The 15,130-nt window shown below is 38.9% G+C and overlaps 1 protein-coding gene across 24 annotated transcripts in view; it reads left to right on the top strand.

Annotated features, from left to right (window-relative positions):
* The window catches only part of FOXP2 (forkhead box P2), a 584,095-nt gene that overhangs the window by 69,285 nt on the left and 499,680 nt on the right, over window positions 1–15,130 (top strand). For 23 of the 24 annotated variants that reach the window (XR_010590215.1, XR_010590183.1, XR_010590211.1 and 20 more), the window contains exon 2: window positions 3,353–3,496. The gene's annotated coding sequence lies outside the window, so the exon portion shown is untranslated. Of the gene's footprint in view, window positions 1–3,352; window positions 3,497–15,130 lie in introns of those variants that run through there. The other variant, XM_065556318.1, reaches the window with a different exon arrangement.

Genomic DNA, 15,130 nt, shown 5'->3' with positions numbered 1-15,130 from the left:
TGTTTCCTGAGTGGAAGTCCAATTTAAATCAAGTCAAGTATTTGTACATATAATGGGACAAATTTTATCTCTGAAGTAATATCTTTGACATAGAGTTGCACTAGGGATGGTACTGAGCTAATGCATATGTAAAATCAGTTTTTCAGAAAAATGTAATTTTCTAACCTTAAAATGGATACACATGTAACAAGTAGGCTGGAAATTCCCATTTTACTGATTTGCACTTTGGAGGTTGTTGATCTTCATAGCCATGATTTCAGCCATCGGTTCTCAACCAGCAGATCTTGACTATCTCCACTAGCTATCTGGAAGAGGATTAGTCACAAAGCCATAAGGGGGGACACCTCAGTTTTCTTTCCTGTTAGAAATGGGGTCATGGTATGGAAAAGACTAAGAACCAATGATTTAAATAATTGGGAATAAAAGTACACACTAGACACGTGGTTGTGCACTGTTCTACTACCATGCTGCTTCTCTCTTTTTGTTGTTGTGTTTTTGTTGGGGACAATATTTTCCAGTATTTTTTTTTTTTTTTTTATTTCATAGGGTTCATTCTGGGAAATGGTGTAATGCAACAGCATGTCACCTAATTTAATGATGCAGAGTGCATTTCACCAAACTTATGCAAAGGCGATCTTTGCTGAGATTTCAGCTCTTATACATGCACATTAATTACTTGTATTATAGTAGGGACTAGAGGCTTCAACATGAGATGAGGCCCCTGTTGTGCAAGGTGCTGTGGAAACACATGGTAAAGGACACCAAAAAGGACAGCTGCTGAATAATGGAATTTTTGGTTCACTGGTAATTCCGGGGGGGAAATGTTATGTTTTGGGTCAAACCATAAATAAATATATGTATAAGCAAATAAAAAAAAAATAGAAAAAACATCAGGTCAGGTTGAAACAAAATGTTTTGTGTCTACCCTACTCTGAATTTTTTGTTTTTGGTTTGAGGCATTTTGACAAAAGCAAAAGAGGAATAGCTTCACTCAACAGTGGAGAGAGACCCCCCACCCATAACCTGGAGGAAGAGGAAGAAGCCATTGTCTCCTTTATAACGTTTAGGTTAGGGAACTCACCTGGGATGTGGGAGACCGTGGGTCAATTCTCTCCTGTCTGATGTGGAGAAAAGATCTGCACTTGGGTCTCCCACATTATAGGAGAGTGCCCTAACCACTGGGCAATGGGATGGTCTGGGGCAGGTTTCTCTCAATCTCCCCTGTTGAAGCTGTTCCACTTCTTATAAATAATTGAATAATCATTGGAGCAGGGCCTTGAACTTGGGTCTCTCACATCGTAGGTGAGTGCATCTCCTGGCTATAGGATCATTCTTACGCTCTTTCCCTGGCCCATTGGCTATTCATTGCCAGTCATAGTGACAATTCACAGTCAAGAATAAACTATTTGCCAAAAATATTTCACCCAACTCTACTGAAAAGTTTACATTCTAAATAGACAAGACTACAAAGTGTTGAAGAGGAAACAGAGGAACACTTGGGGAAGGGACTTGCCTAAAGTCAGACAGCAGGTCAGTGGTGGAGCGAAGAATGGATCCCCCATCTTCTGTCTCCCCATCTGGTACACTATCCACAGAGCCATACTACTTCTCAAATTCAGCTTCTTGAGATAAAGGGTAAAACACCATTAACAGTCATTAGTTGTAACAGGACTTACTGTCTATCTTCTTTTGAAGGTTTCCATCCACTAGAGGGAGTGACTATTACACTGTATGTATTTTGACCCAGTATGTTAAGCTGGCAAAGGACAAAAATACCTTTTATAAGGCCAAATTCCCCACTGCAATGTGTAGCTAGAACAGTGATAAATATAGATAGGTATAGACGTGTAGGGAGCTGTTAGATTTTTTTACATGAAAGTCAGGTGTTATTTCATGGAGTTTCAAGAGGGACTGGTGCATACTGATATCTAAGCGAAGTTTCTTTTTGTTGATATAAGCTTTTTCGTCACATAAAGTAGAGATGTGTTATACATGGAGACATTCAGTTCACTAGCACAAAGAGGTGTGTTTTTCCATGCACAATTTAATTTGCTTCTGCTATTAGGGAGAATAGTGTGAAGGACCTCGTATATTCCTCTGACAAATCTGGTATATATGGAGAGAATTAATTAACATGGGTTTTCCTATAAATGACATGCCATTTTATGACAGCAAAAAGTTTTGTTCCTGATGTCAATCATTCACTCTCTGCCAGTTCAAAAGGCTTCCCTGAAGGAATATACATTGATTGCACATACCCAAAATACAGCAAAAACATTGCTGTATTCTGGAGATTAAAGCGAAAAAGATATGTGTTTAACAATCAGAAGAAATATTAAAATACAAAATACCTAGTTTTTAAGGTTTGCTTAGCAAGGAAACTTTGGATTCACAAAAGCTGACCAGCATTTGGGTAAGAGTTGAACCATACTGGAAATACATTAGGTGAGACCACGGACTCTAAAAGATGAAATCAGCTGGAGACTCAAGAGAGAGAGATTAGACTTTTGGCTCTCTTTTTCATCTACTTTCACACGGTTGGCCTGGGAGAATGGAGCCTGGAAAAATGTTGTTACTTTGCTTCCTCATTTTATTATTTTGTTTGGTCCAACTGTTAGGATTAGATAGTCTCCACTTAAGCAGATAGGTTTGCTGCCTGCCTTCTGGGTTCAAAACTAATTGAGGTTGTTAGTGTGCTGTAAACTAAATGACAATGGGATGGAGGGAAAATTTCTATGAAACTCAAAAGAACCAGTTGTGTACTTCCCATCTGAAATTACCATTGGCCTGACTCCCTAATGCCCTTCAGCTTGAGTAGTCAGTTACACCAGTGTAAAATTGGTATAAAATGCTACCCATTTTGCACCCGTTTTTCATGATGAAAATGACTATATAAGGCATAGGCAACAGAGAACAAGACACTACAGTTTTGTGTAACAGAAGGTGAACATTAAGAATAACAAGAATATTTCTGAGTGATGGGCAACTCTCAAAATAGGGGGTTGGTTTGGATGAGCACCAAAACTTAAGGTACTTATCTGAACCCTATCTAAACTATTATGAATTTCTTGGCACTGTAAAATGAGAATATATGTTTGGCTCCTGAGCTATGTTTAGCTTGTTATGAATCCTAACCATGAAGTAGGTGACTGTTTTGCATATTTTTAGATGCTTAATATAGGAAGATGTATAAATCAAATGGTTCACACACCCTCTGCCAAGTATACTGTATACATATATAACTATATTTTTCAGTAAATACACTGAATTGTATTTAAAATAAATCATTATAGTCACCTGATATAGGATCCAAAGTGACAAACTTACACCTGTCTCTATTCCTTTCCCCTAGATAACTAAAAGGCTGAGGAAACTTCATCCTTATCTGCTGGAGAAGTGAAAGACAGCTCTTTGGAGGAAGAGCCAGAGTAAGCAGAAAGACAAAGGCTACTCCTTCCCTCGACACAGGGAGGTAAAGAAGGGACCCCAAGGAGATGTAAGTAATTTATAATGTATCTGTGGCTCCGACTGATTCTAACGTGGTAGTGTATGCTATGCATACTACAATACTACTGAATGGTATTGTTTAAAAAGTGAAATAGAGCATTGGAAAATGCTATAGTGGCTGCAGAAAGTTTGAAAGTATGTGCCCTTCGTGGATGTGACAGACAGTAAGCTCCAGAATATTATTTTTTTCTGTAATATTACCACCTGTAAGTGGTATCATTTTTTGTTTTTGTGAAAATTGTGCGCTGACCATAAAAATAAGAAGCACACTTTTTTACCACTTAATAACTTTAAATTTTTGTCTTTTTTTAAAAAAAAGAGAAGAGGCATGTTTTTGTGCTAGTACCAGCCTTAGAGGTAAGACGCTGCTGGGCAGTGCAAAGTAAAGGAACACTTCTCTTTTTACTTTGCTGGGGGATCACTGATGCTGAAATCTTAATCTCATTCAGAGCTCTGATGTACTGCAGGGATAGTAATTTTGGTTATAGATTTCTACTGCTTTGTTACTATTTCCGGTTGAGCATTTCTCATTATGGAAAAAGCAGATTTTTTTAAAAATGTTCATTCTAAATTCCAACCACAATAGGAAATATTCACAAACCAATAGGAAGTAAAGAGATGTCTTTTAACTTCTTGTACTAAAGGTTATGAGGCACACGATGTATTAAAATGATCTATTGCTATTTTTCAAAGCTTACAAAATGTTATCTGACTTTTGTCTGGCACCAAGCACTAGACCAGGGTTGGATGATATCACGTTAACGCGGTCATTGTCTTCACACATGCCAGTTACTCCAATCTTTCCCTCCCCAGGAAAGTATAGTATAGAGTAAACTTTTCTGAGCAAGTGTTTGTTTTGGAGAGGTGGGAGAAGTAGGAGGAGGCAGGGCTTTGCACATCATTTCATTTTGTGTCAATTTTATAATGGTTTTCTCCCCCTCTCCCTTCCTCTTTCATTTCATTTACTCTTTCAGTGTAGATTTTGCCTCTGATTTTGTCTGCAATGCTAGTCGCTGTCTGTAAAAGTTATGAGAGCTTAAAATATTATTCATTTTTATTCTGTAAGTGCTGATGATATGCTCAGCACATATAGCATGAAAGCCCATTGAAGTAAGTGAAAAGACTCCCTTTGACTTCAATGGATTTTAGGTCAAGACAATAATTAAAAGGAAATTCAGAAACATAATCTAGATTTAGTTGTTAAAAATGAACACTTTTTTCTTTTGAGCGTGAAAGGGATGGCATGACTAAATTATTATCCTATATATAAAAGAGACAGAAGTAGGCAAAAATACCCAGGGCCTGATGAATTCACCCTAGAATACTTAAGAAACTAGCCAAAGCAAACTTGGAACTATTAGTGATTATCTCCAAGAACTCATGGAGAATAGGTAAGCTCCCAGAAGACTGGAGAAGGGCAAATACAGTACCTGTCTTTAAAAAGGAGAACAAAGAGGACTAGGTGAATTATAGACAGTCAGCCAAGGTACTACACTTAAGAAGGAAAAATCAGTATAAATACAAAATGGGAATCACTGGCAGGACAGTAGTACTACAGAAAAGGATTTGGGATATGCAGGGTTGCAAACAGAATATGACCCATAATGCGATATCATTCTGGCATGTGTTAACAGGAGTGTTCTATATAAAACACAGGAGGTAATTGTTCCCCTCTATTCGGCACCACTAAGGCCTCAGCTGGAGTACTGTGGCCTGCGTTAGGTGCCATGCTTTAAGAAAGATGTGGACAAATTGGAGGGTCTAGAGGAGAGCAACAAAAATGATAATAGGTTTAGAAAACAAGACCTATGAGGAAAAGTTAAAAGATGGGGCATGTTTAGTCTTGAGAAAAGATGACTGAAGGAGACCTGATCATAGTCTCCAAATATATTAAGGTCTGTTATAAAGTGGACTGTGATCAGTTGTTCTCCATGTCCACTGCAGGTAGGACAAAGTGTTATCAGCATAATCTGCAGGAAGGGAGATTTAGGTTAGATATTAGGAAAGACCTGGAATAGACTTCCAAGGGAGGTTGTAGAATCCCTGTCACTGGAGGTTTTTAAGAACAGGTTGGACAAACACCTCTCAGGGATGGTTGAGGTATAGTTGGTCCTGCCTCAACATGGAGGCTGGACTACAATGACCTCTTGAGGTCCCTTCCGTCTCTATATTTCTATGATTTTATGAACAAATCATTAATAGGAGCAAGCACTCTCCTTATGAAACAAAGTGTATGACTTTTATTATGAGCAGAGCTGGTAGCAAACCCATTGTTAAGGTTACCTTACACTTTCAACTATAAGACCCTGTTACCTATTCAGGCCGAAGTTCTCCATGTTGGGTGTCTGCCTCAGGCTGAACTTTTTTTTGAAAATTTTAGCAAGAATGGTTCTGCCGTTTCTGACAACTGTTAGGGAAAAATCATTGTTTTGCCTTTTAAAAAAAAAGTCTTTCAACTGTTTGCTTTGGAGTGAAGACTTGAAATTTGATCTTGGGTCACCACTGGATCAGGGATGTGCCTGTTTCCATTCCTATGAAAATCCATCCTAATTTGTCTTAATTATAAGCCTTTGTAAATTGCCATTTGTACATGCACAGTAGAGGCATGGTAGAGTTTGGCAGCAAGATTTTCAAAACTTTCTTTGTGTACTGAGGCTGTTGTCATGGTTTCATAGATTCTAAGGCCAGAAGCGACCATTATGACTGTCTAGTCTGACCTCCTGTGGTCATAGGACTTCCACAAAATAATGCCTAGAACATGTCTGTAGAACCTTAGTCTCATTTGATACGTAAATTGGAAATTGTATAATGAATGAGGAAGGGGAGAAAGGATGGTCTTCTGGTTTAGTAATTGAGTGCCACCCTGCAGAATTGGATTCTAGCTCTGTCTCTGCCACAGGCCCTCCTTGTGCTCTGAACCAAGAGTATAAGGGGCGATGCAGACAGTTGCCTCTCCAGTTCCTTCTTAGGAGTCAGAATTCTCTATGTCCACAGATACCTCCTTGTTTCTTCATCTTCTTCAGAACCTGTTTAAATACCATCTATTTAATCACTCACATGTGGAATACACATAGGAACCAGCACTTGAAGAAGAAATGGAGGTTTCTTACCTGTAACTGGAGATTCTTCTAGATATGTGATCCATAGCTGTTTTCCACTACCCACGCTCCTTCCCCTCTGCTTCATGTCCTTATGATTCATGGTTAGAGAGGAACTGGAGAGCTGTCAGTTTGCACTTCCCTTTGTACCCTATTTCAGAGCATGAGTAGGGCAAGTAAGCAGATGCAGACCAAAGAACATTGCTTGCTGGAAATCTTCTATCTCAGCCACTTGGTGCACATGCATACCCACATGTGGAATACGCATAAGAACCACACATCTCAAAGAACCTTCAGTTACAGGTAAGGAACTTCCTGTCACACCGCTTGGTATCACTGTGGGTTCCACTTCAGGGCAGACTGTTTAATAATATTGAAGTTAATCCAGTGCCAGCTATGGCTGTAACGCTAAGGTGTCACACCAGCTAATCGCACTCCTGATTAATTCCCTAAGCTTTTGCTGTCTCAGTATAGAGTTTAAACAGTCCCCTGGGAAATCTCAGTCCCACTTGGCACCAAGTAAGTGGACCCCTGTGATATTAGGCTGTTTTCACTGTAATGTCACAACGGCCAAGTTCCTTTGTTCCAAAATGGCCAAACACATGCCACAGATCAATTTCTTCTTAGATCTCCCTCCTGTTTCCAATGAGACAATGGTCAGTCTGATCCTATAATAATCTTATGTAGGCTTTATGAATTAAATGATAATTAAGCAAGCAATATTTGCACAATACTAAGAATAATAAAGACACAGACAGACAAAGACATAAACTTCAGTTACTATCTTATAAAATTTCTGTTCAACATAACAGAGTCTTATAGGTTCAGCTTCTCAGGCTTATCCCAGCTTTGACGGCTAGGGGTCTTTTACCTGGCAGACAAAGTCTTTGCCTCTTAGGGTCCAGGCTGATTAAAAGAACATTATTTCCTTCCACTAGGCAGCTTTTATCTGATAATCCTGCCAGGTGATTGTTCTGACCCCAGGACTCACAGCTGCAAAGATGGTAGTCAGGGGTCCAAGAGGTAATTCTTTGAAGTCCACCTGTGTGACTTATCCATGGGATGGAAGCTTCCCCTTCTCCATTGTCCTGTAAACTGATTTCTACCTGCTGTATTGTCCACAGGAAATGTGGACATGTTGCTTTTTAATGGGTATTAATGGATATAGCCCTTCTTATGGGTGAGGCTCAGCAATGATTAATGGCTCTTGTTATCAAGGGGTCTGTCCCAGCCATGTGAGATTTATGTAACATAAATATACAGATATTACTCTTAACATGAGACATACAGAGATTAGCATGAGTATTATAATCATCTGTTCACCAGCATTTAGGAAAGTCTAAATACTACATATTTTATTGCAATTTTAACAACTGAATTTTAATAATATTGTGCCAGCATTAAGCCTGACACACTCTTAGGCTACGTCGTCACTACGGTGGGGGGGAGGTCAATTTAAGATACGCAAATTCAGCTACGCGAATAGCATAGCTGAATTTGACGTATCGGAGCTGACTTACCCCGCTGTGAGGACGGCGGCAAATCAACCTCCGCGGCTTCCCCCATCAACAGCACTTACTCCTACCTGCCCTGGTGGAGTACAAGCGCTGATTCGGGGATCGAATGTCGCGTCCCGACGAGACGCGATAATTCGATCCCCGAGAGATCGATTTCTACCCGCCGGTTCAGGCGGGTAGTGTAGACGTAGCCTTAGTTGATACGTAAGCCTAGAGCAGGGATCGGCAACCTTCGGCCCGCCAGGGTTTGTTTATCTTCCGTGTCCTCAGGTTCGGCCAATCGCGGCTCCCACTGGTCGCGGTTTGCCGTTCCAGGCCAATGGGGGCTGTGAGAAGCCACGGCCAGCACCTCCTTTGACCCGTGCCGCTTCCCGCAGCCCCCATTGGCGTGGAACGAAGAACCGCAGCCAGTGGGAGCCACGATCGGCCGAACCTGCAGACGTGGAATGTAAACAAACCAGCCCAGCCTGCCAGGGGGCTTACCCTGGCTGTGTCAGTTGGAGCTGTGCGTTAAACATATATAGATAAGTTCCATGAAATGCCAAGTATTCTGAAATATCAGGCTATAGTTGTCTCAAGCTGGGTCCCAAAATTAGTAGATACTTCTGACAATTTTGGCCTTAATTTTGGCCTAACTTAGACAGTTTTGAAATTGGAATTTGAAAATTGTATTCTGTCCCATCTGTCAAATGGTGATAATGATATCATTTCTCGCAGGGTGTTGAGAAGATTAATTCATTAATGTTTGTGAAGGATTCGAGTATTATGGTAAGGAGAGCCATAAAAACCCATAAGGAAATGAATATTTCTCTCAATGCAGGGTGTGGATGCTGTGTAATAATTAAGACATGGGGGCCACGCATTTGATGATGAGGATAAAAAGAAATATTGAATAGCTACCCATTCAGTGAGCACCATCCATCCTAGGCACTGAATGAGAAAGAGATTTTATGGAAAAATAGTGTGCGATCATTTAAAGGAAACTTATGCACATGGGGGCTGAGTTCGGGTAGAACTTGACTTTGCAACCTTAATATTCTTGTAAAATACAATTGTATGTAGGGTGTTTTAGTACTTTGGCAGCTCTTTGGGTGATGTCTTGATGCCAGGTAACAAGGCTACTGTATTAATTAAGAAGTAATAATAGCGGTGTATTACTGCACTAATATATGACGATGGCCAAAATTTTCTAACAGGTGCTTATGGGAACTGCAGGTACTTTGCACTTTTGAAAATCAGGTCACTTATCTGAATATCTTAAATATGGACTTAGGAGCCTAACTTTAAGCACTGAATTTTGAAAATTTTGTACAGCATGTGTCCAGTTTGAGTGACAGATCATAGTCTGGTATTGCATGCAGGACCTCGTCTAATACCCATTGAATTCAATGGGAGACCTTCCTTTGTGTTCAATAGATATTGAATTGGGCCCATGTAGAGTAAATGATCCTAGAACATTTGCCAGCTAAATAGCCTTATTGAGTCCTCTTTCATTGAAACACAGGGCCTCTTTGTGAATTGTGAGGTGTTCATTTTTAGTCCCTTCTGTTTTCAGATGCCTTAACAAGGCCTCTTTCAATCCAGTGACTGCAAGTTTACCATGTAAGGTAGGGATATCCTATTTAAATTGCTTTTGACATAGATGCCCTTCTATGAGGCTGTGTTGTAATATGAAGTTATGCTGTTAGGGACTCCACATTATATATCCCCTGCTCTTTTTGAAATATGCTTTGGGATTTTTAAATTCCTTTTGGGCAATGGATCTTGATTTTAGGTTCTCCGGGTATTCAGCTTCACCATTTCTTCCATCTATCATCTATCACTCTAGTTTACCTTTAGGGTATGAAGCCAAGTCATGGTGTGGGACTTCACTATGTGACCTATCTCAGAGGCAAAAATGTTACCATTGTCATTGACACAGACAATAAAATTTCTCTCCTTTGCGTGAATAAACAGAATTCTTTTTGGAACTGATAATTTATTTCCTCGTCTGTGTGTGCTGATGGTAATGCATTTTCCATGTTGAAGAAATATTTAATGTTAATCATCAACACAATGTCCTTTCAAATAGCATTTTAACATTAGTAATGAAGTGAATATTGCTATGAAATGTACTAATTTTGTTTTTTTAACCTGTATGTTTGAGCTTTACAGACTGAAAAATGGAAATACTTTAATTTGTTTTTCTCCATACTATACTTTTTTTATAAGAAGGAAGAGGAAACGAATAAGAAAAATATATACCTTTTATTTCAAAGTACATTTTACATTTTTTTTGTCCAATATTGTAGAGCGCAAAAGACGTCACATTAAAAAAATTCTGCTGCTAGTAGCACGCTTTTACAAAAATTATTTTTGGGCTACGTATTTAAATGGAAGTGACTAGACTGCATGTTTTCAGATTGTTTGAAAATAAATAAAGAACAGTTTGACACCTTATTGGGTAATGATTATATAGTGCTTGACATTAAATCCGTGTTTACTAACAATTATCATCCAATGTTCGATTTTTTCCTGTAATTAAAATGATGGCAAATGTTGCCTTTTTAATGGCAACTACTGTATTTAACTTACGATGCTATCATAGAGACTTCATTGTTCTGCTCTTTTGCCAGTTTTAGTTTCTGTAATTCTGAGTTGTGTGACCATAATAGGTTTATAAAAGGCTAGAAGGAATGTGTATTAAGCAATTTTTTGCATAGAGGTTGTATTTGTGTATGGCACAATTGTATAATTTTGTAATTAGATATCTTTTACTTATAATTTGCCGGTTTTCATTTATTAAAATTATCAATGTGGACAGCTGGATTTACTCTCTTATTCTATTTCTCCATGTAAATGGGCTAATCAGAACGTGTGTGTACTATTTTGAGTTTCTCACTTGGAACACTACTCTTCTGTTCCTTTTTTCCTAGGCTTTTAATGCACACATCTTCCTTTTGCTATAGCTCACCATATTTACTGGTGTCACTAAAACAACAGGATGCCAATGCAAAGCAAAGCCACAATGAATTTTTGATTTCAGGAATCTTTGTCCAACCTGAAGTAAGGATTCACCATCAAAGGAATATTTGGTATTGTTCATTCTCACCTACTCCAAAGCAAAGTCAGCCTGTGGGCTATCCTCAAATGAGGGAAATGCCCCCATATTAATAATTCCTAGACAAGTACTTCCTTTTTATTAGCATGCCCTTTGGCACAATAATGCCTATCAATACTTGGATCTTAGAAGTGGCGAACCATGTGCTGTAAACATGGTCATAACATTTCCCCAGAAACAATGTCGTGATCATCATCTCAAAGCTTTTTGGCTCAGATCCCCACCTGGGGTAAATTAAATGCAGATCCACTAAAGCTGGCCCTCTGTTTAAAATTGAGTTATTTGATTTTTATAGGCTTCCCCCCCCCCCACACACACACATTTGGAGAACTTTGTTTGAGTTGATATATAGGGTTGTTTTTTCCCCTCCACTAGTTCAAGGATGCTCAGCTTTGAAAGGCATCCTCTGTGCTATCACAACAGCCTGTCAGAGGAAGCCTAGTTTTGACAATTGTAAAACTCCAGTTCAGCCAAACTGCTTCTGAACAGTGTGTGATGGGTTAGTGTATATACATGTCTGTATGAAATTTCTGTTTTGTTAAAGTGTTAGCCAATGCATATGTTACACTATCTCTCTTTCTCTCCCTCCCACCCACATTAATAACCATTAATAGTATCATGCACAATTGTATTATGCTTATTCTTGCTCACTTATTTTAAATATCCCATAATATCTTGTAACAGTACAACTCGACATTTGGCAAAGGCAGATAGGAAAACTGTCAAAAGCAAGTTATGTAAGTACAGGTAGGGAGTGCCTTCATGGCCCAACTAGTTTTTAGAATGCTGTGCTTGAAAACAGAGATAAGAGGGGTACACCATAATACCCGAAAAACAAAGTGATTGGGAAATTTTAGTCTTGGTTGACATATACAGTGCCTTTTACTTGTAAAGAGGTCTAGTATCAATACAAGTGGTTTTGGGGGGGGTGTATTTTGGACCACACCTTCTGTGTAAGGTGAACTGAATGTTCTGCGAGAACTCACTTCCTAGAAGGATTGGTGATGTATTAATTCTTTCTTTCCTGTACCATACTGTTTTGTCTATAGACAATACATTGTCTGAGTGGGGCTATTTGGTCTCTTGAACATTTTTAATATGGAACTGCAAGTGTAGTCAAAATCAATTGGCTATACATTTTAATCCATAAATGCCTTTTTGAGTGTAAACCGCTCTATGCCTTCATTGTTGTCTTTTTAGCTCCAGTGTGGACTGAGATTCCAGCCTGTGTTAGCTGAGGGCTAACCTTGCAAAACAATCAGGCATTGTTAATCTGCAGGTCTCCCATTCAAATGGAAACCCCTTAAGACAATGAGTTATTTGCTGCCCAAGGGACCAGTTCATCCATAGGTCCATCAATGGCTATTAGCCAGGATGGGCAGGAATGGTGTCCCTAGCCTCTGTTTGCCAGAAGCTGGGATTGAGTGACAGGGCGTGGATCACTTGATGATAACCTGTCTGTTCATTCCCTTTGGGGCACCTGCCATTGGCAACTGTCAGAGGACAGGATACTGGGCTTGATGGACCTTTGGTTTGACACAGTATGGCCGTTCTTATGTAGGGAGAGGTCTGAGGCAGGATTTATGCCTAGAAGCCCAGAACCAGAGACAGTGCTTAGACTGTGCTCAGACCCATCAAGCCAAGAGCATGTGGGGCCTTGGATCTACCCACATGTACAGAAACCTGCTCAGTGTCCACCAGGGGAACCTCATTCAGGATTGTAACACAGTAAATAGGGAAGATGTAATTGAGCAGAGATTGCAATATCAGTAGATTCCTTCTGCGTGATAAAAATTGCAGGTGAGGAAACTAATTTATTATATATTGAAGCAGTTCCCACCTCTCTGAGTAACAAAGTTTCCAGAGCACTGTCAGCTTGACTCAAAATTTGAAGTCAAATTTCTGTCTGGGCAGAAAGTGAAAGATGTTTTTACCCATTGTCCCAAGTAATAAGAGGCTATTTTACAGAGGCTGACAGTGTCTCAAATACTAGATATTTTACTCATAAAATTATGCATATAGTCATTTATAATCCTTGTTTCTAAGTATAATTCTTACAGGGAAGGGAAGAGACAAGACATATGACAACGGAAAACTACTTATCAGTAATTTGCTTTGTTATAGTCGCCTCTTTCTCATCCTACTTAAAGTGGATTGGAAAGTGGGTGATTGGCAATCCAGATTGGGTTGGGAAACTGACAGTCTTCCTTCCTTTCTGCTTCCTGATAGGTGGAATCATGTTAGTGTAATGTGAGATAATTTTCCTTCAAGATGGGGAAGGGAAGGAGAGCATGGCAAACTGAATGATTGCTAAATATTTCGTCTTGCCTAGATGGGGTAAGATAAAGAGGCACCTTTTAGAAGATTGGATGTCAAGGCACTTCACAAAAGTAATGATTTTGTAGACTGATATCATGCTACATTTCATTGTAGGGACCCGGCATTGAGCCAGCTAGGAGCTGAAATATGGTATGGAATGTGCATCTTATAACTGAATGGAGTAGTCTTCATATATCAGTAAACCTTTTGTAGGATTACTGTCTGTTGATCAACAGCTTCAATGTTATGCTCCAGAGGAAGAAATCTTTGAATAGTAGTAAAGGGATTTTTTTGTGTGGGATCCTTTGGGGCATAAGGTACTGCATATCTAATAATAGTATGTTGCACTTCATTAGAGGATTTCAAAGTACTTTATAAACATTAATGAATTAAGTATCACAACTTAATGAAGTGTGGAGTGCCACTAAGACTGCTTAAATCATTAGCTGTGTTGTAGCAGAGGAATGAAATCTCCTTTGCAGGATTTTATGTCACCTGTCTGTGCTACATGTGAAGAAATCAAAGCACAGAGAAATTAAGGGACTTGGTGAAACCTTAATTGCAGAACCTAGGGGACTGATCCAACTCCTGTCAAAGTCAATGGAAAGCCATTAGTTTAAATGGTAGCTGGATCACACCTCTAGGTATCTTGATTCCTAGTCCCATCCTTTAGCCGTAGTATCTCTCTCCATTAACCATGCAGAGAAGATGGCCAGTACTAGAGCTCTCAAGGACCTGATTTCCTCTCTAGGAAGAAAATAGTACTGCTGAGTACTTTCAATAAAAGGAAGTTAATTCTAGATATCCAGATTAATTTTCATGTATCACTCACCACTGTAGAATTTGAAATACAATACAATTTTATGGACAATAACACAAGTTGTTATTTTGCTAATGTAATACATTTGGTAGGTGTGTGTGTGTAGTATATATAGCGTAGTATTCTCATATTGTTTTGGATATGCTATTATGCATATACATTGGACTAAACATCGTATTTGTATGGGGGAATCAATTCTTAAATTCATTTTGCTTAGCATTGTGGGTTACAAGTAAACACAAGCAGCTCTTCAGGGGAAGAGCTATTTACAAAAGATGGCAGTTTCACTAATACTGTGGTTAAGAAGTGTAAGATCAGAAGCCATCTGTTTTGTGGAAGCCTAGACTAATTAAATAGTTATCCCCAACAATGCTATTTAGGGCTTCTTAAATGTTCCTATATAGAAAAAATAGATGGGCTTGATGAGAGAACTGTAAAAAGGGCTTAGTTTTTTTAACACTGTAGTATTGCTGCCTTTTAAAGTCTCTCTATTCTAAGTTGTCTCAAATAGCCACCCTACCATTTAAAAGAGTTATCAATAATAATTACAAAATGTTCTTAAACATTGTTACTGTTCTAGATCTCATACTAAGTAAAGTCTTTTGTAATGAAATCAGGAAATTGTTTCTCTCTCTCCTTTCTCTATATTAACAAATGCAAATGTGTGGGTTCTCAGCTGACATAATTTTGGCTAAAATCTTTAGTTTTAAATAGAAACTGAGTATGGTTATGCTAATAGATCCTCATTTGTAATTTAAACTGCAGCTGT

Source organism: Chrysemys picta, chromosome 1 (assembly GCF_011386835.1).
Source record: "Chrysemys picta bellii isolate R12L10 chromosome 1, ASM1138683v2, whole genome shotgun sequence".
Lineage (NCBI taxonomy): Eukaryota > Metazoa > Chordata > Testudines > Emydidae > Chrysemys > Chrysemys picta.
Note: the sequence above shows the minus strand (reverse complement) of the source record. Positions and strands in the feature narration are given on the sequence as shown.